Source organism: Lontra canadensis, unplaced genomic scaffold (assembly GCF_010015895.1).
Source record: "Lontra canadensis isolate GAN:19392208 unplaced genomic scaffold, GSC_riverotter_1.0 scaffold5, whole genome shotgun sequence".
NCBI lineage: Eukaryota > Metazoa > Chordata > Mammalia > Carnivora > Mustelidae > Lontra > Lontra canadensis.
The window spans coordinates 34,421,468-34,445,105 of NW_022630999.1; the positions used below are offsets into that span (position 1 = coordinate 34,421,468).

The window sequence follows — 23,638 nt, forward strand, 5'->3', positions numbered from 1 at the left end:
AAACTCTTACTGAAAATGAAGAAAGATGTTCACATATAATAGCTTTAAGCTGAATGATATATTTAGGCAATTTCTACCTAAGAAATTTAATTGATTAATTGAAATCGATTGATTAATTGGCATTGAAGGCAACTTGAAATTAATTTGCTTATTTTACGCCTAGATTTACCATTTTATTTGAAGATTGATTGGCAGAGTTAGTGAATATTTTTTATGTGGCTAGTCATTAAAGAACTACGATTATTTTAAACACTTTAAAAGATTTTGCCTTATATTTATTTCAAAGTTTAAAACAAAAGATTTCCTCTTTTAGTAGTTGTGGGCTTTTTTTGGTCACTTATTTATGTGGTTTCCAGTATATTTTTCGCTCATTACTCGGCATTTTTACATGATAACTGATGAGAATCAGGAGAGCTAGACCTGTCTGTGAGAGGCCATAGTTAAATCACCTTAATGTAGAGGACACTTGTAGTATGATGATTGAAAGTTTAGCATCAACAAATTTCGATGAATTGATCCTAAGGCATAATGAGGGATTATGGGGGCTAATTTTTGTGAACCCTAACCAGATATTTAGTAGTACTTGTGACACTGAGTAAGATCTATGAGATTTTCTTCTTCTTCTGAAATAGTAACTCTTTCTAAGCCTTCTCTATAAGAAGTCGTAAGGACAGTCTTATCTCCTTTGGATTCATAGCTCCTATTAGTAATGTTGAAGGATTTCTTACTTGAAATATTTAGAATAAGCTTTTTATATTGAACTGAGTTTTTTCCCCTATGGGAAATTTAGCATAACCTTCAATACATTTATGCTTTTCTGTTCATAATAGTCATATAATAGTGGGAAAAATTTTTGTTTGGTTTTGTTAATATCATCCTTTAGTTTATTTCGGGTTTATTTTCTTTGCTTTTTAAGAAAGTGATATAGCTTGGTGCTTCCTTTGTCAAATATATTGTGATATTTTATTGCCATTTCAATAAAACTTTCTTAGAATTTAGTTGCCATTGAATGAGACCATTAGGGAGAAAAAGGAGTAACTAGAAATAAATGTTTTAGTTTGATAGAAGGACAAATTAGAGTCAGACAAAAATTACATGGTATGACATTTATACAGGGTATCTCTTTTAAAATCCAAGTTGTGTTACTTGAAGGTTGAGAATAAATCAAATTATGATAAATTATCTTATTTTAAATGTACCCAGAGCGTTTGATATTTTGCTTTCACAAAAGTGAATACTCTTTAAACATTAGTAATCCAATATATGTTTGTTCAGGGTCTTAAATCAGAATAGTAGAACATGGAGTAGAAAAGCCTTCATATTAATTGTGTTTAAAATACTAGGAAAGATATATGTAAAATGACACTAGTTTTTTACATCAATGGGATTTAGGAATTTTTTTCCAGAATTTTTGTTGTTACATTAAAAAAATAGAAAAAAAAATATGAGAGTTTTAGATGTCAAGAAACAGGTCACAGAAAAAGACACATTTATATATCTTTATGAGGTAATCGTGAAAAAAAGTGAATTATAGAAGGTCGGTTTTTCTTTTTTGAAAGAGCTTACATATTAGGAAAAAATGAGCATATTATAGACTGGGGTTGATTCTTCCATTAAAACAACGTTTTTGGTGTATGCATCTAATGCTGTTTCTTCAAAAAGTGTGTAGTCCTACAGTGATTTTATTTCCAAGGCATTCCTACTGCACAGTCCTAAGGGGAAGCCAGAGCTTTCTGCTTTCCCTTTCTCGGGCTTGTCTGCCAATCTGCCTTTGTAAAGCCTCGAAGAGAGTGTTGAGGGGTCCTTGATATGTGCCCTGGCACTCCTCTAGGAACTCTTCATACTCCTTCTAATCCTTACAGTAATCCTGCAAAGTTGGTATTATTTTGTTTGTTTCACTTTTTCAAAGTTGGGATTATGGTTCCCATTTTACAAATGAAACAAACCATCTGAGACATTTATAAGTTCTCTACTAGTTTTCTGGCAACCAACCAAGGAAGACCAGATGGAAAATATTTTTTTTTGGTGACTATATTGTCACTTTCCAAACTGTGGCAAATAAAGGGGAGAGTGTTAGATAACTAGTAGGCAAAAAATACTTAGTGTGCACTTATTTTCTTTAATCAGTAACTGAACACTCTTAAGCATTATCTCATTTAATTGAACCATATAAAGCATGACTTACAAAGTTCTTCCCAGTCTTTTTTCTATGTATGTCAGCAGTTTCATGTGTCAGTCCTCCATATTTTTACTGCATACTTTATGTGTACTAAAGTTTTTTCAACTTCAACAGCTTGTGTTCTCTGTCGATTCTGGGCCTTCAGACAAATGTTTCCTCTGCCTAGAACATTATTTCTTTTAAATCAAACTTCCACCTTACTGTCTTACTCTGTTGACTTCTACTTTATCTTTCACATCAGATACCCCATCCTTTAGGATGACCTTCTTAAATTCTGGGAGAATTCCTTTTTCTCTGTGTTCCTCTAACACCCTATTTTAGCACTATTACACTGCATTGTATTTGTTTGTTAGCAAAACATACATTGACTATAATTCGGGTTAGGGCTGTCTCCACCTTTTTTATTATGACCTCCAAGTGCCTGACATATTGCTTATATGCTTTCTACTAAATAATGGTTGAATGTATATATTTAGTAGAATTCCATAGGATTTTGGGTCTAGATCTCATACATAATACATTCATGTGATAAAAGGTATGTTCTTGAGTTGAAAAATGAGATTAGTGAAATTGTTTAGTGAAATTTTTTGGCAGTTTTAAATAAGGTATACTGCTAAGCATCCTCAAATTTTTAGATACGCATAAGTGCTTCAGGAACCCAGGTGGAATCATTGAGGAAACCTAAGTGATATATAGAATAGAAGCATGTGCTCTAAATGAGAAAGAAGAGTCGTAAATAGTAGCTGTAGGCATTTATTGAAGAAATAGTCTGTGTCAAAGATTTCACATAGCACTTGACAGGCATCTAATTTCATCTCACAAAGACCTGTGGGCATAGTTGTTTTTATTAACACTCTGCCCACCCCTTTTTACAGATTTGGAACCTGAGGTTTGAAATGGTTAATTAATGTGTTTAAGTGGCTGAATCTGGGTTTGAACCCAGAACACCTGATAAGTGAGCCTGTGATGCTTATCACTTTGCTGTACTGCCTCCTGTTGGATCTTTCACTGCGATATTGAATAGGCCTTCCAGTCTCTATAGGTCTGAATTTCCCGAAACCCATCCCTCCTACTTTCCAATTTTGAGGAAGAATGACTGTGAACCCCAAATTTCCACTTTGTTCTTACTTTTTATATCTGGTCTGTCACCTAATCTTGCAGATTTTATTTTCTTAGTATCTTTCAGTTTGACTCTTTTCTCAGGCCCTCAGTTTTTATCCTCATTGGTACTGCTTGTCATTTCTCACTGGACTTCAAAAGTTTTCTGACTCTCCTCTTTGTTTCCTTTTTTGCCTTTTCCCCACTTCAGTCAATTTTCCATACTGCCTTGTGGTAATATGGAAAATGAAGGAAAGTAATCTTTCCTTCAGCAGAAACCAGAGAGAATAGTGTAACGAACACTCATACACCCACCCTCCAACTTTGTCAAATCTGAATGCTTTGCTCTGTTTGCTTCAGATCTGTATATTTTTAAATGAAATGTTAGTGGCCTGTTGTTCTGATTCTGTTCTTACTTCTTGCCCGCAAAGTAACCATTATCTTAAATTTAGTGTTATTTTCATGCATGATTTTGTTCTATTCCCACATTTCTGTGTAGTTTGAAACAAAACCTAGCACTGTTAACTTTATAGAAAATTAGTGTGCAGAAACTTGCCATTTTTGATCAACCTTGTTGTTGAGATTTATCCATGGTGATACATACAGACCTAATTTTTTTAAATTATTAAATGGTATTACAGTATATTACTGTGCCATTACACTTATTTTTCTGTTAATTTATGTTAGATTGTTTCCAGTTTTAAAGATTATAGAAAATAGTGCAGTAAACATTCTAATACCTTTTTCCTCATGCATATGTATGAGAGTGTCTTGAAGGTGAATCCTGGGAGTGGAATTGCTGGGCTGTAGACTACAATTTTCAGCTTTACAAGGTACTATCAAGTTGCCCTCCTAAGTGTTTGAATAGTTTATTCTCCCTCTCCCAGTACAGTATGTGTTGCTGTGTGTTGTCTTAATACTTGCTTTTTTCAGACTTTAAAATTTGCAGAATTTCTCTGCTTGAAATTCTTACTGGTTTCTCATTATGTATAAAATAAGCTCCTTATTATGGTCAGGGTTTTCCTACCTTTGCAGCCTTTTCTTTTGACACTGGATTCTACTCTATGACATGCTTTGTGTGTGCTGCACTTCTTTCCCTCTTACCTGTTCCTTCTTATTATCCAGTGAATATTAATAAGTCACTACTGCAAATTAGGACCAGGGATACAATAGCAAATAGGATGGTCCATCTCTCCACTAAGTTTATAATTAATTAATAATTTATATTTAAATTAAATTTAATTTATAATTAAAGAGGAAGATGGACAAAGAAACAATTACAAAATTTACCCCCTCTTCTACAGTGAAATGCTATATAATAAGGAAAGACAGACTTTTACATCAAGGGTGCTGGGCTTTTGGTTCTATCTATGTAAATATTTGGATTATTACTCCACAGCATACAAAAATTAAATCTAAATTAGTCAGTGGATCTTAGTGTGAAAAGCAGAAGATTATCATTTAGGGATAGGAAGGATTTTTTTATTTAAGGCATAAAAAGCCCAAACTGTAAATGCAAAGGTTGATTAATTCTACCCATATTAAAAATAAAAATTTCTGCAGCTCGAAATACACAGTAAACAAAATAAAAAGACAAACTGGAGACAGGATGAGACCTGATACATGTAACTTAAAGAGAATCAATACCCAGTTATATAAACAATTTCTATCAATCAATAAGAGAAAAATAGCCTAGTAGAAAAATGGGCCAAAGATATGAATAAACAATTTACAAAAGAGGAAATCATAGTCTCTAATCAACATGAAAAAATGTTCATCCTCTCATGGACTTAGGGAAATGCAAATTAAAGCTATAGTGAGATATGATACCATACCTATTAGCTGGAGACAGTTAAAAAGTCTGATGAAGGTACGTATTTGTGAGGAAGTAAAATAGAAAACACTCCTATACACTCCTAGTGGAATCCAAACCAGTAAAATGTGTTTTTTTTGAAAATAGTTTAGCAATATCTTGAAAAGTTGAAAATACATATACACTTAGACTGGGTGAAAACTGTAAAACATCATTGAAAGAAATGAAATGAGGCTTAAGTAAATAGCTGTATACCATATTTGTGAGTTGGAAGACTCAATATTGTTAAGACTTGTTATGTAAAGTAAGGTATGATAACAGTGTGTCACCAAATAGAGAATTTTAATAGAGATACAAATTATTAAAGATGGAAAAAAATAGAAATTCTGTAGTTGAAAAGTACAATAATTAAAAATGAAAAATTCACTTGAAGGCCTCAACAGTATATTTAAACTGACAGAATAAAGAATTAACAAGCTTGAGGATAGCATCTTAAGCATCTGCCTTTGGCTCAGATAGTGATCTCTGAGTCCTGAGATGGGCTCCATGCTCAGTGGGGAATCTGCTTGAGAGTCTCTTTCCTTTCCCTCTGCCCCTCCCCCATTCCCTTGCATGCATTCTTTCTCTCTCAAATAAATAAATCTTTAAAAAATCAATAAGGCAATAATGGCTTAAAATTTACCACATTTGTTGGAAAACATTGCACATCAAAGAATACAACAAAGGTCCACATTAAAAACACATCATAGTAATAATCCTGAAAGAGAAAATGTTGATAGCAGCAAGAGAAAGAATATTTATCACAGTTACCAGAGGGAGGTGGGTGGGGAGGATGGGTTAAACTGGTGATGGGGATTAGAGTACATTTGTGATAAGCACTGGGTGATGTATGGAAATGTTGAATAAAAACTTAAAGAAAGGGGCACCTGGGTGGCATAGTTGTTAAACATCCGCCTTCAGCTCAGGTCATGATCCCAGGGTCCTGGGATTGAGCCCTGCATTGGGCTCTCTGCTTAGCAGGAAGCCTGCTTCTCCCTCTGTCCTTCCCCGCTGCTTGTATTCCCTCCCTTGCTGTGTCTCTCTCTGTCAAATAAATAAATAAAATCTTAAAAATAAAAAAAAGAAAAGAAAACTACTCGTTACATGCAAGGGATACCAATAAGACTAATAGCTGATTAGTCTTTAGAAACAGCAGAGGTCAAAAGACAGTAGATGACATAGTCAAAGTGCTAAACCAGTAACCAAGAATTCTATATCCAGCAAAACTATTTTGGAAAATTAAAGACATTACCAGGCAAACAAAAAACAGAGAATTCATTGCTTTCAAAGCTGCCTTCTAAGAAATACTAATAACAGTACTTTAGGTTAAAAGCAAGTGACCTCAACCTCAGATAAATCCACATGAAAGAACAATGCTCATTATGTATAAAATAAGCTCCTTATTATGGTCAGTGAAGGTAATTAGGCAATTATAAAATATAGTACTTTTTCTCTTAACTGATTTAAAAAGCAATTGGATAAGATAATTACATTTTATACACATAACACTGTATTGATGGCATATAGCATATGTAATATTTAATATATTTGCCAATAACAGCATGAAGAAGATCGGTAGTAGCGAAGTTGGGGGCTAAGGAAATGACACAAGATGGCAACTCGAATCCACGAGAACCAATAAAAAAGAACGAGAAATGGTAAATAAGAAAGTTGACGTAACAAACACTTTAGACGTATATTTTTGTTCTTTCTCTCAACTTCATTAAAAGATGTAAAATTAAGTGAAGAAATAATTATCATGATTTATTGTTAGATATATAATATATAAAGTAATAAATTTTATCATATAATAATAATATTACAAAAAGGGAGAAGAAGGAATAGAGCTATATAGGAATAACATTTCTTTGTCTTTTTGAATTAAGTTAGTATAAATCTGAGGTAGAGTCTGATAAGATGTATATGTTGAGTCCTAGGGAAACTACCCAGAAAGTAACTAAAAAATAGATAGTTAAAAAATTATTAAAATTAAAGTTACTAAAATATTAACTAAAAAATATTCATTTAATGTAAAAGCAGCACATTTAATGTAAAAGCACTCTCATAGGAAGGCTAAAGGAAAAAAATGACAAAAATGGGGAACATAGATCTAACAATATCAATAATAACATTAAATTTAGACTGGATTATGCAACCCAACCAATAGCAGATATTATTAGATTGGATTTTTAAAAAAATAATGTTACACATGCTATCTATGTATAGAACATACATTTTAAATTCAAGAATACAAATAAGTTGAAAGTAAAAAGATAGCAAAAGATATATCACATAGACAGCAACCATTAAAAAGCTGGAGTGTCTATACTAAGACCAAACAAAGTAGACTTTAAAACAAAAAATGCCACTAAGGATAAACAGGAACATTTTATGATAAAAGGGTCAACCCATAAGGAAGAGATAGCAATTAAAACATATATGTACCTAACAAGAGAGGTCCAAAATATATGAAACAAAAGTGACAGAAATAATAATAATAGTTGAAGATTTAATGACTTCGTTTTAAAAATAATGAATAGAACAACTAGGCAGGAGGTCTTTAAGAAGGTCTTGAACAACTTTGTAAACCAAGTAGACCATAGACAACTATGGAACACTATACCCAACAGCAGCAGAATATGCATTCTGTTTTTTAAGTGGATTTTATTTATTTGACAGAGAGAGCACATAAGCACATAAGAGCACATAAGCGGCAGGCAGAGGGAGAGGGAGAAGCAGGCTCCCCAGTGAGCTGAGAGCTTGCCATGGGGCTCAATCCCAGACCCTGCGATCATGACCTGAGCTGAGGACAGACACTTAACTGACTGAGCTACCTAGGTGCCCTCAGAATATGCATTCTTATCAAGTCCTCACAGAACATTGACCAGAATAGACCATATGCTCAATCATAAAACAAGACTTGGTAAGTTTAAAAGAATTAAAATAGTACAAAGTGTGTTCTCTAATCACTATGGAATGCATGGAAATCAGTAACGGAAAGAAATGTGAGGAACTCATAAGTATATAGAAATTAAACAACATACTTCTAGATAACCAATGAGTCAAAGAAGAAATCACAAGGAAAATTAAGAAATACTTTCGGATGAAAGAAAATGACACAACATACAAAACTTAGAAAATTTAGCTAAAGTAGTACTTAGGGATAAATATATAGCTAAAAACACCTACTTTAAAAATAGATATCTTAAGTAAAAAGCCCAATCTTCCACCTTAAGACACTCGAAAAATAAGAAGAAACCAAACCTAAAGCAAGCAGAAGGAAGCATATAATAAAGATTAGAGTAGAAATTGATGAAATAGAAATTTGAAAACAGTAACAAAAGTCAATGAAATACAATCTTGGTTCTTTGTAAAAAAAAAAAAAAAAATTTACGTACCTTTAGCTACATTGACAAGAGAGTACTAAAATCAGGGATGAAATAGAAGACATTACTACTGACCTTACAGAAATGAAAATGATTTTAATGTAATTTTATGAACATCTGAATGCCAGTAAGTTAGATAACTTAGACGGAATGGACAAGTTTATATAAAAATATAAATAACTGAAACTTATACAAGAGTATGTAGAAATCTGAATAAGCATATGACAACTAAAGAAATTGAATTAGTCATCAGACTACCCACAAAGAAGAGCCCAGGCCCAGATAGATTCCCTAGTGATTTCTACCAGGCATTCAAAGGATAGATAGCAATTCTTTATAAATGCTTCCAAAAAGTGGAAGAGAAGGGAGTACTTCCCAAATCATTCTGTGAGGCCAGTTTACACCAATTTTATACCAAGACCATATACATAAAAAAAATGAAGTGACCAATATCTGTTATGAATATAGATGCAAAAAATTTTTAAAAATACAGGCTAACTGAATCTAATGACTTATAAACACTTTCCTCTGATCAAGAACAAGACAAGGATGTCTCTTACTTAGATTAAACATTGTACTAGAGCTTCTGGTCAGGAATATTAGACAATAAAAATTAAATAAAGTCACCCAGATTAGAAGAGAGGAAGTAAACTCCTGTTCACAGATGGCATATCTTGAATGTAGAAAATCTTAAGAATCACCTAAAATACTATTAGAACTAATTTTAAAAATTGGTAAGTTTGCAGAATAGATGATCAGTATAAAAAAAATCATTTGAATTTCTATATACTTGCAATATACAACCTGTGAAGGAAATGAACAAAACATTTCATTTACAATAGCATCAAAAAGAATTAAATACTTAAGAATAAATTTAACAAAAGAAGTACAAAACTTTTAAACTGGAAACTACATGTCATTGTTGGAATAAATAAAAGAAAATCTAATAAATGGAAAGATATCCCATGGTCACGAATCAGAAGACTTACTATTGGGGTACCAGGGTGGCTCAGTTGATTGAGCATCTGACTTGATTTTGGCCCAGGTCTTGGTCTCAGGTTCGTGACTGAGCCCTGTGTCAGGCTCCTTGCTCAGCAGAGCAGGGAGTCTGCTTCTCTCTCTCTCTCTCTCTCTCTCTCTCCTTTTGCCCCTCCCCTTGCTCATGCTTTCTCTCTAAAATAAATAAATGAATCTTGGGGAGAACAAAAAACTTACTGTTAAGATGGCAATACTCCACAGATTGATCTATACCTTCAGCACAATCTTCATAAAACTCTTAGCTATTGGGGTGCCTGGGTGGCTCAGTCATTAAGCATCTGCCTTCAGCTCAGGTCATGATCCCAGAGTCCTGGGATCGAACCCTGCGCTGGGTTCCCTGCTCGGCAGAAGGCCTGCTTCTCCCTCTCCCACTCCCCCTGCTTGTGTTCCCTCTCTCACTGTGCCTCTCTCTGTCAAATAAATAAACAAAATCTTAAAGAAAATCTTAGCTGTCTTAGTTTGCAGAGTTGGCAGTCTTACCCTACAATTCATACAAGAATCAAAGGAACAAGAAGAGCCAAAACAATCTTGAAAAAGAGGAGCACTCTCTTTCCAATTTCACAACCTGCCACAAAGCAACAGTAACTGAGACAGTGTGGTACTGCTTAGCAATAGACATATAGGTCAGCAAAATAGAATTGAGAGTCCAGGCATAAACCCTCACATTTGCAGTTTATTTTTGACAAGAATGCCAAGACAAGCCAGTGGTGAAAAAGTAATCTTTTCAACAAATGGTGCTGGGACAACTGAATATCCACATGCAAAAGAATGAGGCTGGAACCCTATCTCCCACCATATCCAAAAATTACTTCAAAGTGAACCAGACTTAAATGTCAGTGTTAAAACTACAAAACTGTTAGAAAGAAACATAGAAGTAAAACTTCATGACTTTGGATTGAGTAATGGTTTCTTCGATACAATACTGAAAGCACAAGCAGCTAAAGACAAAAAGAGAGAAATTGGACTTCATCAAAAGTTTTGTGCTTCAAATGACACCATCAAGAAAATGAAAACACAACCCACAGAATGGTAGAAAATATATGCAGATCATTTATATGAAAAGAGACTTGTATCAAAATTTATAAAGAGCTCTTACAACTCTAATAAAAAGATGAGTAAACCAATTTAGAAATGGACAAAAGATTTGATAGACACTTCTCCAAAGAAGACACATAAGTGGCTAACAGGCATATGAAAAGATGTTTGACATCACTATAATTCATGAAAAATTTAATCACTGAGGAAAATCCATGTCATTATTACAATGAGTTACTACTTCACAACCCTTGGGTTGGATAAAATCATAAAGACAGATAATATTGGTGAGGATGTGGAGAAATTGGACCTTCATACACTATAGGTGAGCATATAAAAATGGTACAGCCAGTTTGGAAAGCAGTCTGGAAGATCTTCAAAAAGTTAAACAGAGAGTTACTATATGATCCAGTAACTCCAGTGTATATACCCAAGAGAAATAAAAACACACATCCACATAAAAATTTTACACAACTGTTCACAGAAGTATTATTCGTAATACCATGAAGTAGAAATAAGTCCAAATGTCCATCAACTGAGGAATGGATAACTAAAAACTGGTATATGCCAAAATGGAGTATTACTCAGTGAGAAGAAGGAATGAAGTATTGATACATGGTACAGCATAGGTGATTCTTAAAAATAGTATGCCAAGTGAAGGAAGCCAGGCACCACAGAACAAAAAGTGTGATTTCATTGACAGGAAATTTCCAAAATAGGCAAATCTATAGAAACAAAAGTAGATTATTGGTTTCCTAGTAAGGGTTTTTTTTTTTTTTATGGTGTTGAAAATATTCTAGAATTGATTGTGATGATGGTTGCAAATATCTGTGAATATACTAAAAACCTTTGAATTGTATACTTTAAATGTGTGAATTATATAATAGGTGAGTGTCTCAGCTATTACCACAAAAAATCCCCTCACTTTTAAAATGGGGAAAAGATTTAAACAAGCCCATCGAAAGATGATATTTAAGTTGCCAGTAATCACAAAAAGATACCTAACATTGCTCATTATCAGAGAAATATTAATTAAAACTTAAGTGAATTACTATTACACATCTGCCATAATGGCTAAAAATGAAAGGGACTGATCAAACCAAGCCTTGATGATGATGTGGAGGACATGAAACTATCATACTTTCCTGGTGGGAGTATAGATTGATGTAACCATTTTGGAAAACTCTTTGGTGATATCTGCTAAAGCTGAACGTAATCTACCATATAATTCATCAGCTTTACACTTGGGTAAAGAAATGAGTTTATATAGCCACCAAGTGACATGAACAAGAATGTTCATAGCAGCTTCCTTTATAACATTTAAGAACTGGAAACCCATGTCCGTCAACAGTCGAATGGATAAATTAGTATGTAGGCATGCAGTGTAAATACTTCATGGCTGTAAAAGAAAAGGGAAAAAAATGCTACATGCAAAAATTTATGGATGAATTTATGCTAATCAATTTGCCATGATGATGAATGAAAAGTATATGTACTTTATGAGTCTACTTAACGATATAATGATAGTCAAACTAATTTATGGTGATAAAAGTCAGAATGGTGGTGAACTTTGGGGAGGGAGAGTATATTCACTGCAGAAGTGAGCAAAGGAGCTTTCTGAGGAGTTGGAAATATTTTTATCTTGATATACACATAAGTAAAAATTCACTGAGCTCATAATTCTGATTTATGTACTTTATGTGTGTTATACCTCAATATGATTTTTTTTTCCACAAAAGATTACTCATAGAAGCATGATGTATAATTGCAAAAATAAAAGGAAACTTGCCCATTGGCAGGGGAATGGATAAATAGATTTTTGTGTAGTCATACAATGGGATTCTGTACAGCAATGAAAATGAATGATCTAAACTACATTCATTTTTGGCTAAATCCAAAAAAGCCTCTCTATTGTTGTATGAAAAAAAGTTGTTGAAGGATATATGTAATATGATACTCTCTCTATCAAATATGTTAAGAATAATATATGTTCATGAATTCTTTATATAATAAAAATATAAAGATATACATGAGATTGGTTAAAAGCTGAATTCAGGCTAATAGTCATCTCTGGTTGAGCAGAAGCATGGGATTAGAGAAAAAGGCACAAGTGACTTGACTTGTGTCTCTAATGATTTATTTCTTAGTCTGCATGGTGGATCTGCATGAATGTTTATTACTATATTTTATTCCTTTTACTATATTTGGAATTTTTAATCTACAAAACAATTATAGTCACTGTACTTAAACGTAAAAAATTGAATATTCACATTTATCCTCTTTCACACCTTGAAAACCTACTGTAATGACAGTAAAGGAATAAAAATAAAACCAATATACTTACAAGGAAAAAAGTGGGAGAGATGCTAGACCATGACATACTTGAAACTAGCAACCAGATATAGAAGTTGTATTTGGCTTAATATAACTGAAAGAACTAAACCTCACATGCTTGAGTGGAAGAAGGCAATAATTAGCAGACAGTTTGCAATAAGAATCCTGGAAAGGCTCAGAACTTGGAGATGCTAGATACTTTGAAGATTAGGGCTCAGGGTCTGGCCTGAAGTAGGAGAACTGTTTTGAAATATATGTTTAGTTCTGATGGCTCCCTCCTACTCCCACACAGCTAGAGACTCCTCCCTAGTTCTTGCAGGACACAGGAATGTTTCTTTTTCATAGAAGTTTGGACAGCCTGGATGCAAATGAGATGAGACACTGGACTGAAAATCCTCCTAGACACTTCCCAACTCTTGCTTTCCTAACACTGTTAGCTGGGCTTGAAACCCCAAAGCAGGATATTAATGAAATGCTTTTAGGAGTAAGAACATATTTAAGAGAGTCCCATAAATACTGGTATGTGGGATCCCCAATTTAAAAATAAGCCTACATTATGAACCTATAGTCAAGTTTACCGGGTTATAAATCCTGTTGTGAACAAAGAGTCTTGAGTGACTCATTCTCAGAAGTGAACAGATAGTTGACAACTGCCAGCCTTTTGAAGAAAGCCTCTTAAATGAAAATCAGAGAGAAAACCAAACAGAAAATAAGAAATTGGAGCAAGACAAAATAACATTGCAACCACAAAACAAGACAAGGATTCCATAAAGAAGATAATTCAAAGAAGAAAGAACTTTTTGCAATTTAAGACATGATAGCATAAATTCAATCTTAGACAATTTAGAAGATAAAATAGCAAATATCACCAGAAAGTTAAAATAAAAATGGGCAATAGAAGAAAAAAGATAAGAAAATTAGACAATCTAAGAAGCCTAGCAGTGGATTAATGAGTGCTAGTAAGAGAATTTGAATGAGTACTAGAAAATTTCTTGTAATATAAGAGGTTTCATATTGAAAAGGACTATGCAGGGGTCCAACAAAGTGAGTGAAAGAAGATCCATATTCAGACACATCATTGGAAACTCAAACCATCAGAAGGGAGGCTGTAAAAGATCCTGAAAGCTTCCAGAGATGAAAGAGGTCACATTCAAAGGATTAGGAATGAAAATTATATTGTCCTTCTCAGTTGCAACACTAGAAATGGAAGACAGTGGAACAACACCCTCACGTTTTTTGGGCAAAAAAATGAATTCCAACTTGAAATTTTATAAACCAAATTTAAACAAGTATGAAGGTAGAATAAAGACATTTCAGACAGACGGAGCCTCAAAATTTACTTCCCCTACATCCTTTACCAGGAAGCTGCTGGAGGCTGTGTTCCACAAAATTAAGAGAGTAAATCCAGAAAGAGGAAGGCAGACATGGGATCTGAGAATCAGGGAATCCAACAGAGGAGAGAGGCAAAGGAAATTTCCAGCTTGCTTGCCATCTGTGCCTCCAGTGAGAGCAACCAGTCCACACTGGAATAGGTGGGAGGTCATTGGGCTTTCCTTTCCTTTCTCCTTCCTTTCCATTTCTTCCACCTCCTTCCCCGCCCTTCCCTTCCCTTCCTTTTCCCTCCCCTCCCCTCCCTTTCCTTTTCCCTCCCCTCCCCTCTCCCTTCCTCCTCTTTCTTTCTTTCAACTGATTGCCTAATATGGTGGGTCCCATTGCGAGGAATTGAGAGAGTTTACGGATTTGGGTTCATGATACATAGAAACATAGAAAATTAAGGCAAATGAAAAGTGAATCAAACTAAATGTACAAGAAAGGAAATTCAATCATAGTACTGTATAGCTTCTTTGTGAATAATAGGTACATTGTCATAAATATGTTAGGGAGTCGAAAGATAATGTCTAAAGTTAAAAAACCGAGAGAAATAGCTATATCAGCATGTTATTTAGAAGAATGCATGAAAATAGTAAATAGCTAAAAATGTTGAAAGTGGATTTACTAAGTGTCAGAATCGGAAGTAGAAAGGAGTATGTTAGAGGATGGTAGCTTGATTTCCAAATGATGTGCATATGTAATTTTAATAGAAATATGAATCAATTTAGAAAGTACAGTATCATACATGTAGTGATAATGATAAGCATAAGATGTCATAAGAGTACAGAGGACAGGGTATCAGCCCAGATGTTGAGAATCAGAGAAGGCTTCTGAGAGGGAAATTGTGAATGGAATCCAAAAGAATTAGTAGAAGCCGTGGGGAAGGAAGTAAAGCAGGATGCCTGTTTTAGGAGGCAGGAACAAAGCCTCAAAGGTTCCACATTGTAAGAAATCCAAATAGATCAGTACAGCTAGGATTCCCAGTAACACCAGTGACCATTGCAGTGCCTAACATTAGTAAACTCTTAATAAATGTTTGTTGAATTAATGAGTACATAGTTGATGTATGAAAAGGGACCTTTAAGAACGAGAAGTCTGGGAAAGGAGATTCATGACAGTCACATGCAGCCTACCTTGTATCTAAAGCACCAGAGGTCTAGGCCAGGAAGATACAGCAAATTCAGGTGTCTACAAACCAACCAGTTTCTCACGGAACTATGTGTATTGTTTCTGAGATACATAAATATTCTGGACTTCGGTGATTACAATAATCCAGCACTCTCTTGGAATAAAATGTACTAATTAAAAGCATAGCTAATAGTTTAACTGTATATGTAAATGGATCACCCATGTGAAATATTAGGATAGAATTTAAAACATCAAAAATTTTAAAAATATAATAGATTCTTATGTTACATAAGAATTTTTGCTGTATTTTTAATTTTTGTATTACATCAGCTCTGTGGTAAATACTACCTGCTTCCTTTGATCTCATTATATAATCGGAGCCACTATGTACCATAATTATATATTGCCTCAGCTTATGGTTGAGATCAGTTTTAAATGTCACATTTACATTTTAAAATGTGATATCCATTCACTTATTAGGAAAAGTCCATTTTAATTTTTAATCCAATTAAAATTAGAAAAGGAAGAACCCTTTTTACACACATACACACAGAGACACACACACACATATCTTGGCTACTGAATATTTACCAAAGGCTGGAAGTTTGTTTGTTTTTGTTTTGTTTTGTTTTTTAAGATTTTATTTATTTGAGAGAGAGGGTGAGTAAGAGACACAAACAGGGATCAGAAAAAGAGGGAGAAGCAGACTCTCCACTGAGCAGGGAATCTGATGTGGGGCTCAGTCCCAGACCCTGGTCATCAGACCTGAGCCAAAGGCAGATGCTTAATGGACTGAGCCAGCCAGGCATCCCTGGAAGTTTTGAACTTAGTTCCTAAATCCCTTTATTTAAGCCAAACCTATCATAAATACCAGTTTTGCTTTAGTTGGTTACAGAATCACGAATGTTAATTAAAATGTGGCTATTTAGATCTTGGAATGTATTTTCCTTTAAATATAGATCCACAAAGAGCTATTTTTTATTTAAATTCAATTAGTTAACAAATGGTATATTATTAGTTTTAGAGGAAGAGTTCAGTGACTTATCAGTCTTACATAACAGTCAGTGTTCATTACAGCCTGTGCCCTCCTCCACAAGGAGCTATTTAATCAATGATGCTGATAAGCCATAGTATTAATACAGCTTGTCTGAATTTTGGTCTCCTAGGCTAGGGTACCAAAAATTGAGAAAGCAAGTTTCTTTCTCCTCTTAGGATTTAAAAATTGAAATAGGCAAATCAGTCTTAAAAATTTGTTCTGCCTTTCTTCACTCCTGGTTTTGACATCCTTGTTTTTCTCAAGATTGCTTTGGCTATTTGGGCTCTTTTGTGGTTCCATACAAATTTAAGCATTATTTGTTCTAGTTCTGTGAAAAATGCTGTTGTTATTTTGATAGGGATTGCATTGAATCTGTATATTGCTTTGGGTAGTATTGACATTTTAATAATATTAATTCTTCTAATGCATGAGCATGGAATATCTTTCCATTTGTTTGTATGATCTTCTGTTTCTTTCATCAGTGTTTTATAGTTTCAGAGTACAGTTCTTGGTTAAGTTTATTCCTAGATATTTTATTCTTTTTGGTGCAATTGTAAATGAAATTGTTTTCTTAATTTCTCTTTCTCCTACTTTGTTATTAGTGTATAGAAATGCTACCAATTTCTGGGTATTAATTTGTATCCTGCAACTTTACTGAATTCATTGATTACTTCTAGTAGTTTTTTTGGTGGAGTTTTAAAATTTTCTAAATATAGTAGATTACCTACAAGTAGTAACAGCTTAACTTCTTCTTTACCAATGTGGATGCCTCTAATTTCTTTTTCTTATCTGATTGCTGTGACTAAGAATAAAAGTGGCAAGAGTGAACATCAGTGTCTTATTTTGGATCTTAGAGGGAAAGCTCAGTTTTCCACTATCGAGTATGGTGTTAGCTTGGGTTTTTCATATATGTCCTTTATTATGTTGAGTTATGTTCCCTCTAAACCCACTTTGTGAGAGTTTTTATCTTGAATTGACGTATTTTGTCAAATGCTTTTTCTGCGTCTATTGAGATGATCATGTGATGTTTTTCCTTTGTTTTTTTTTTAATTTTTTAATTTTGTTTTCAGTGTTCCAAAATTTATTGTTTATGCACCACACCCAGTGCGCTATGCAGTCCATGCCCTCCATAATTCCCACCACCAGGCTCACCCAACCCCCCACCCCCTTCCTTCCAAAACCCTCAGTTTGTTTCTCAGAGTCCACAGTCTCTCATGGTTTGTCTCCCCTCCGATGTCCCCCAACTCACGTCTCCTCTCCGTGTGTATCGTGTTGATTGACTTGCAAATATTGAACCATCCTTGCATCCCTGAAATAAATCCTACTTGATTGTGGTGAATGATCCTTTTAATGTATTATAGAATGCTGTTAATATTTTTTGAGGATTTTTGCATCATTGTGCATCAGGGATATTGGTGTATCGTTCTCTTTTTCTGTAGTACCTTTGGTTTTGGTCTCTGTAATGCTGGCACATAGAATGAATTTGAAACTAACCAGTCAGTCACCACGAGGGGAATTTCATCCTCTAAAATGATCTGTACCTCTCTTTTCTCCATCACCACAGTACACACTGCCACACACACACCCAACACACACACACACACACACACACACACACCCCTTACAAATTTGCTTTCTTTCCAAACACCTAGCATATGCCAGATGTCAAAAGGAAAGCATTCCAATTAACGTATGAAAGAATTCTCCCATAAAGGATTTGCCTTTCCTAAAGATATTTATTAGTGCCAAAGAATTCCAAATGGTATAACAAAGTTAAGTAAGTAAGAAATCAGCTGTGTTGTGGTGGTTACCTAGATACCTCCATGTGGTTAGGAGTACACTCCCATGTTGGTCCCCTCCACACACACACTTTTTTCCTCTCCTTTATCCTCTTGAATATAGCTATTTCCTAAAAGTTTCCAAATTGCTTTTCAGGAAGGTTCTCAAAACATTGAGAAGGTTATTAGCCAGAGGGAGTGAAGGCAACATAGTAATTTATAAATAGGGTGACCATACATCCAGATTTGCCTCGGATAGTCCTGGTTCACACTTGTCTTGGCATAATTGATAATTGCCCCAGTTTACATTCTCAAAGGTGTCCCTGTTTTGATGATAAGTTATATGGTCACCTTGTGTATAAGTCACATGTTTATAAATACGATAGTGTAGTAATCCAGAAATGGGAAATAACTTTGTTAAGCCCAGGCAAATGATCCTTTTCTTTGGCTCTCTAGTTATGAACTAGTGACATAGAAGCACATTGTATGCTAATAATTCTGTGGAATAACTTAGAATTTGCATTAAGACAGTAGGTGCCCATTGGTGAATTTTCAAGTTATCAAAAATAGAAATGAGAACATTTCAACTTCTAAGCACTAGCTTTGTATATAGATTTCTGAATTGTTTTGCGTAATTAATCTACCTGTTATCCAGCTTGTTTTCTCCTGTTGAGTACACACATGAAGCAGCAGATGGCATTCTCTCCCTACAGTTGTTAGGTCCTCCTGAATAGAATATTATTAGCAGTTACTGGTAAATTGAGTAGGAAAGCCCTTGAATAAGGAAACAAAAAACATATTGTAACAGTAACTTCAGTGGACTGCTATAACTCTAAGTGCAATCCAGTGTTGAAATAATGTACTTGCTGCTTTTCCAGGTACTTGGATATATTTTAGTTGTTGGCGAAATATATATTTGTATTTGATAACACTACATTTTAGGGATGTTTAAGAAATTCAATCACAAGAAAACAGTTTTGGGTATAGAATTTTTACTTTGGTGAAAAATAAGTAGCAGCTTTAAAACATTTTAAAGAGTAAACATTTAAAGATTTGAAAATATTTTAGTATAATAAGTATGTCATGCAGCTTATAGGGAAAAAGTACCTTTGAAAGTTAAAAATATCTTTTGGGATGTTAAGGAATAATGATTGATGACTTTTGGGTTTTTTTTTCTGTTAAGTGTTTTAAAACTTTTCAGACTTTAATTCTGGGATGCTTTCACATTTACTCTAAATGTACTGTGTAAATATGTCTTCGCTATAGTGTTACTAGAGTTAGTTAGGTTTTCTTTCTTAGAAAAGGGTTCGTGCTTATAGGGAAAGTTAATGCTTACACTGCTGGATTGTTTTATTGCTTAGAGATTTGTGCTTTTAATTGTCATTTAATACATATAATACATCAGTATTCAGATAGGCCTTTTTTTTTTAAGGTAATTTTTCTATACTCTTACCCACTTAATCTTACATGGTAATATATAACTTGTAAAAAAAATATATATAACTTGTAAAAAACCCAAACATATTCTGTGCCCCTGCTAAACAGAAAATTGAACAAATCTGAGTAAAGACCTAATTATTTGATTTTAAAACTTTTTGCTTTATAAATGGATTTGCTAAGTTACGCTTTTAAGTATGAACTTCCCTTAGTGCATTTAAGTGTTGATTCAAGAGCATGAGGTACTAGACAAGGAAATTTAGAGCAAGAAAACCTAAAGTTAAAGCGGCTAATTATCGAAATTATGATATAAATTGGAAAAATAAGGGATTTAAGTTGGAAAACTATGGGTTTAGATTTTTTTAACTGGTTTAAAATTTTTAAATTGACTTATTTTTATCACATCAAATCAAATACACCATTGTTTGGTATCAAATCTTATGTGAACTATATATAATTATGTAATTCTTTATGCATTTGATAAGCACTTACTGTCTCCCTTGTGTCAAACACTGTGCTAGAGCCTGGAAGAACACAAAGATGATGGCTCTTTGTGATTACTTGGTAAAGTGTATGCTAACTCACAGAGTATTTTTAATCTGTATTTTCTCATTTTTTCCATTTATTTTTAATGATTATAAATTTTAAAGCACTTAGAAAATTTGACATCGGTGGACAAAATGCACAAAGTAAAACTCCATGTACATTCACAAATTATGGATGACCTTTTTTGAGTTGTTCTCTTGATAGACTTTTTTAAAAAGTAAAGTGGAATGTAATAATTTCTCCTGGTGGTGATTTTATAAGTTTTCTGCCTCAGGTATATTTATCTGGCTTATCTCCGGATGTTTAAAATTTTCCTAATGATTCTAAGAAATTGTTGTGATAAGAGTAATGAACAATATAGGTGGTGGGACCTTGTGATGAGCCCTGTGTGATGTATGGAAGTGTTGAATCACTATATTGTACACCTGAAGCTAATATAACACTGTATGTTAACTATACTGGAATTAAAATGAAAACATAAAAAATAAATGAAATATCGCATGGTATGTAACTACGGTGTATTCTTGAAGAGTGTGCAGCAGTAAAAAAAAAAAAACACTCAATTTTAAGACGTTTTAGTTTTTCAATTTTACAGATACATATTTTCTCCCCCCATAATCCTGTAGTTTTTCTTAATAGTCATTGGGTCTTGTGCAAATCATGCACAAGATAGTCTTCCCTCACAAATCAAAAGGTGAGGCATACAAAATAGTCATTTCCTGAGAAATAGTTTTTATAATTGAAATTATGTCCACCATTCATGATTTATTCATGATGTCTACATTTCTTTGATAGTTCTTGCTTCTGGGATAATGATGGATATTTTTGAAAATTCAGAGAATCTGTCAAATACATCATCGGCCACTTTGTAAGATGGAGGTAGGGAACTGGATTCCTGGAGTCTTGGGGTAGAATCTGCGGTCTTAAAAAATACTTGAGTTGTTTAAAAGAAACTTAGATGTGAAAATATTTCACTGACTTTGGCATCTCAATGATAGAGGCATATGCGAATTTTCTGAATTTCTACTAGAAACATGTTCATCTGTGATGCTGGTACTAAAATTGGTTATCTTTGTGGCACCCGGGTGGCTCAGTCAGTTCAGCGTCTGCCTTGGGCTCAGGTCATGCTCTGGGTCCTGGGATCAAGCCCCACATTGGGCTCTCTACTCAGTGGGGAGTGTGCTTTTCCCTCTGCCCCCCCCCCCCATAAAAATAAATAAATAAAATTGGTTACCTTTATTTAGTGTCAAAGTAGTTATAAATAGGAACTTCCTACTGTATCCTTGTAAGTTATTTTCTTTCTTTTGCTCATGAATGCTTTAAGTAGCTTGCTTAAAGTGAATCCAGGTGAGATAGGATCCCTCCTACTTCTGCTGTAGAAACCTAGAAGCTGCTCAGTATTTGTAAATAATCTATCTCACATCTTTGTTTCTTTTTTGCTTCAAGAAATGTGTAACACCTATTATGTATTATGATGACTTGATTAACTGAAAGGATAAAAGTCTTTTTAGCTTCAAGTTTTTTAATACATATGGTTGAAGTATTTCCAAGAATTTTAGACTCAAGATAGTGATCCTATAGCATTAAATGTTTCCTACAGAACTAAATGAGAAATATTGAGGGTCATTTCATTTTTAATTATTTATATCATTTTTTAAAAGTATTTTGTATTAATCACTTATATCCTAATGCATGATGCTTTTTTTGTAGGATAAGCATAAGAAAGTAAACCTAGAATATTATTTCTAAGGCACATTAGTATTTGAAGAGTAGGTGTGTTTAGCCTGAAAGCAAACCTGGTACTAAATAGTTAAACATTTTAATAATATATTCATGTATGTGTGTTTATGTTTTTTTTTTTTTAAATATTTTATTTATTGATTTGACAGAGAGAGATCACAGGTAGACAGAGAGGCAGGCAGAGAGAGAGAGAGAGAGAGGGAAGCAGGCTCCCCGCTGAGCAGAGAGCCTGATGCGGGACTCGATCCCAGGACCTTGAGATCATGACCTGAGCCGAAGGCAGTGGCTTAACCCACTGAGCCACCCAGGCGCCCCTGTGTTTATGTTTTTATTTCTCAAATATATACTGTTCATTGCTAATCAATGTTCTAATCTGTTAACTAGGAAGAAAAATTAACCAGTTAGGCTTACTGAAAAATATACATGAATGGTAAACCAGAATTGTAGAGTATTTATTAACTTGGGCATATAAGTATAATTATAATGATATAAAACAAACAGTAAAAACTAAGGTATTAGACAAAAGACAAAATAAATATAATAAAATAATATTAATAAAATTAATAAAATATTAATTTGCTGTCTCTTATATTAAAATCGCAGGCAGTGTTTTCTTTATGTTTTTTTGATATTTTGAGATTTTCCCTATTGGTTATATCATATATATTTGGGAAATCCAATAAAGTCTATTAAAAGTGCTTAACTGTGTTTGTCCAAGTCTGAATGGCTCTGCCTTTGCTCAAGTGATACTTTTAGGCAACAATTTAATGCACTGCATAGTAGACAGTTTATTGAATGAATTTATTTAAATGTGCTTTCAAAAATTATTCTCAATTATACTGTATTCTAAGTCTTACAAATTTAGGTTCTGCTACATATAGATGGGTGCAGTCAGCATTTAGTAGACTTCTACTGATTTTAGAAAGTATTATGTGCTTAGTATATTCTTGCTTATTTTATCAAACTAGCTAGCTTCAGGTTATGTAATGTTAAGCTTCTTACCACCATGTGGCAGTAAACCAGATGTATAGAAACTTCAGTAGCATAGATTATAATAATGTTTGTATTCCATTTAGTACATTTATTTTTTTCTTTCTTGCGAAAAGGCCAAAAAAATACTTTGTTTTTGCTTAAAACAAAGGATAAATGAGCATTCTGAATAAGGCTCCTTTACTGTCCTAATGATTAATGATCACCAAACACTTTTGAAAGATTAGCATTTTTCAGAGCTGCTAAAAAAATATACTGTTTTATTTAATTACAAGAAAGTAAAGGCTCTTCACACTGACAGGTGGTGGAAATTAGCAGGCAGTTTTGAAATTGTGCTGTGCACAAGAAATTAGATCTCATTTTAATTCTGCTTTTCTCAACTAGCAAATGAGGTTAATGCCATACATATTCAGCTGATATGGATGAAGAAATTGATATAAAGTAGATCAACATAGCTACGGGGCTAGATTAATTTATAGGTAAAGAGGCAGTGATAAATGAAAGTAATGTAGTAGTGGTCACTAAACTCCTCTGCCATGAGGGATTCAATAGCGTTAGTTGCTCATTAAAGGCATTGTCGGGGCGCATCAAATAGAAATTTGAAAAGGAATAGCCAACTAACCCCTAATTATCAAAATACAGAAAATACTAATTATACCTTAATTAGCTTTTCTTTTAATGTACTGAAAT

At 33.8% G+C, this 23,638-nt stretch overlaps 1 protein-coding gene across 5 annotated transcripts in view; it reads left to right on the plus strand.

The window, feature by feature from the left end:
* RANBP17 (RAN binding protein 17) overlaps positions 1-23,638 on the plus strand; it is a 317,076-nt gene that overhangs the window by 77,336 nt on the left and 216,102 nt on the right. The gene's annotated exons all lie outside the window — the stretch shown is intronic.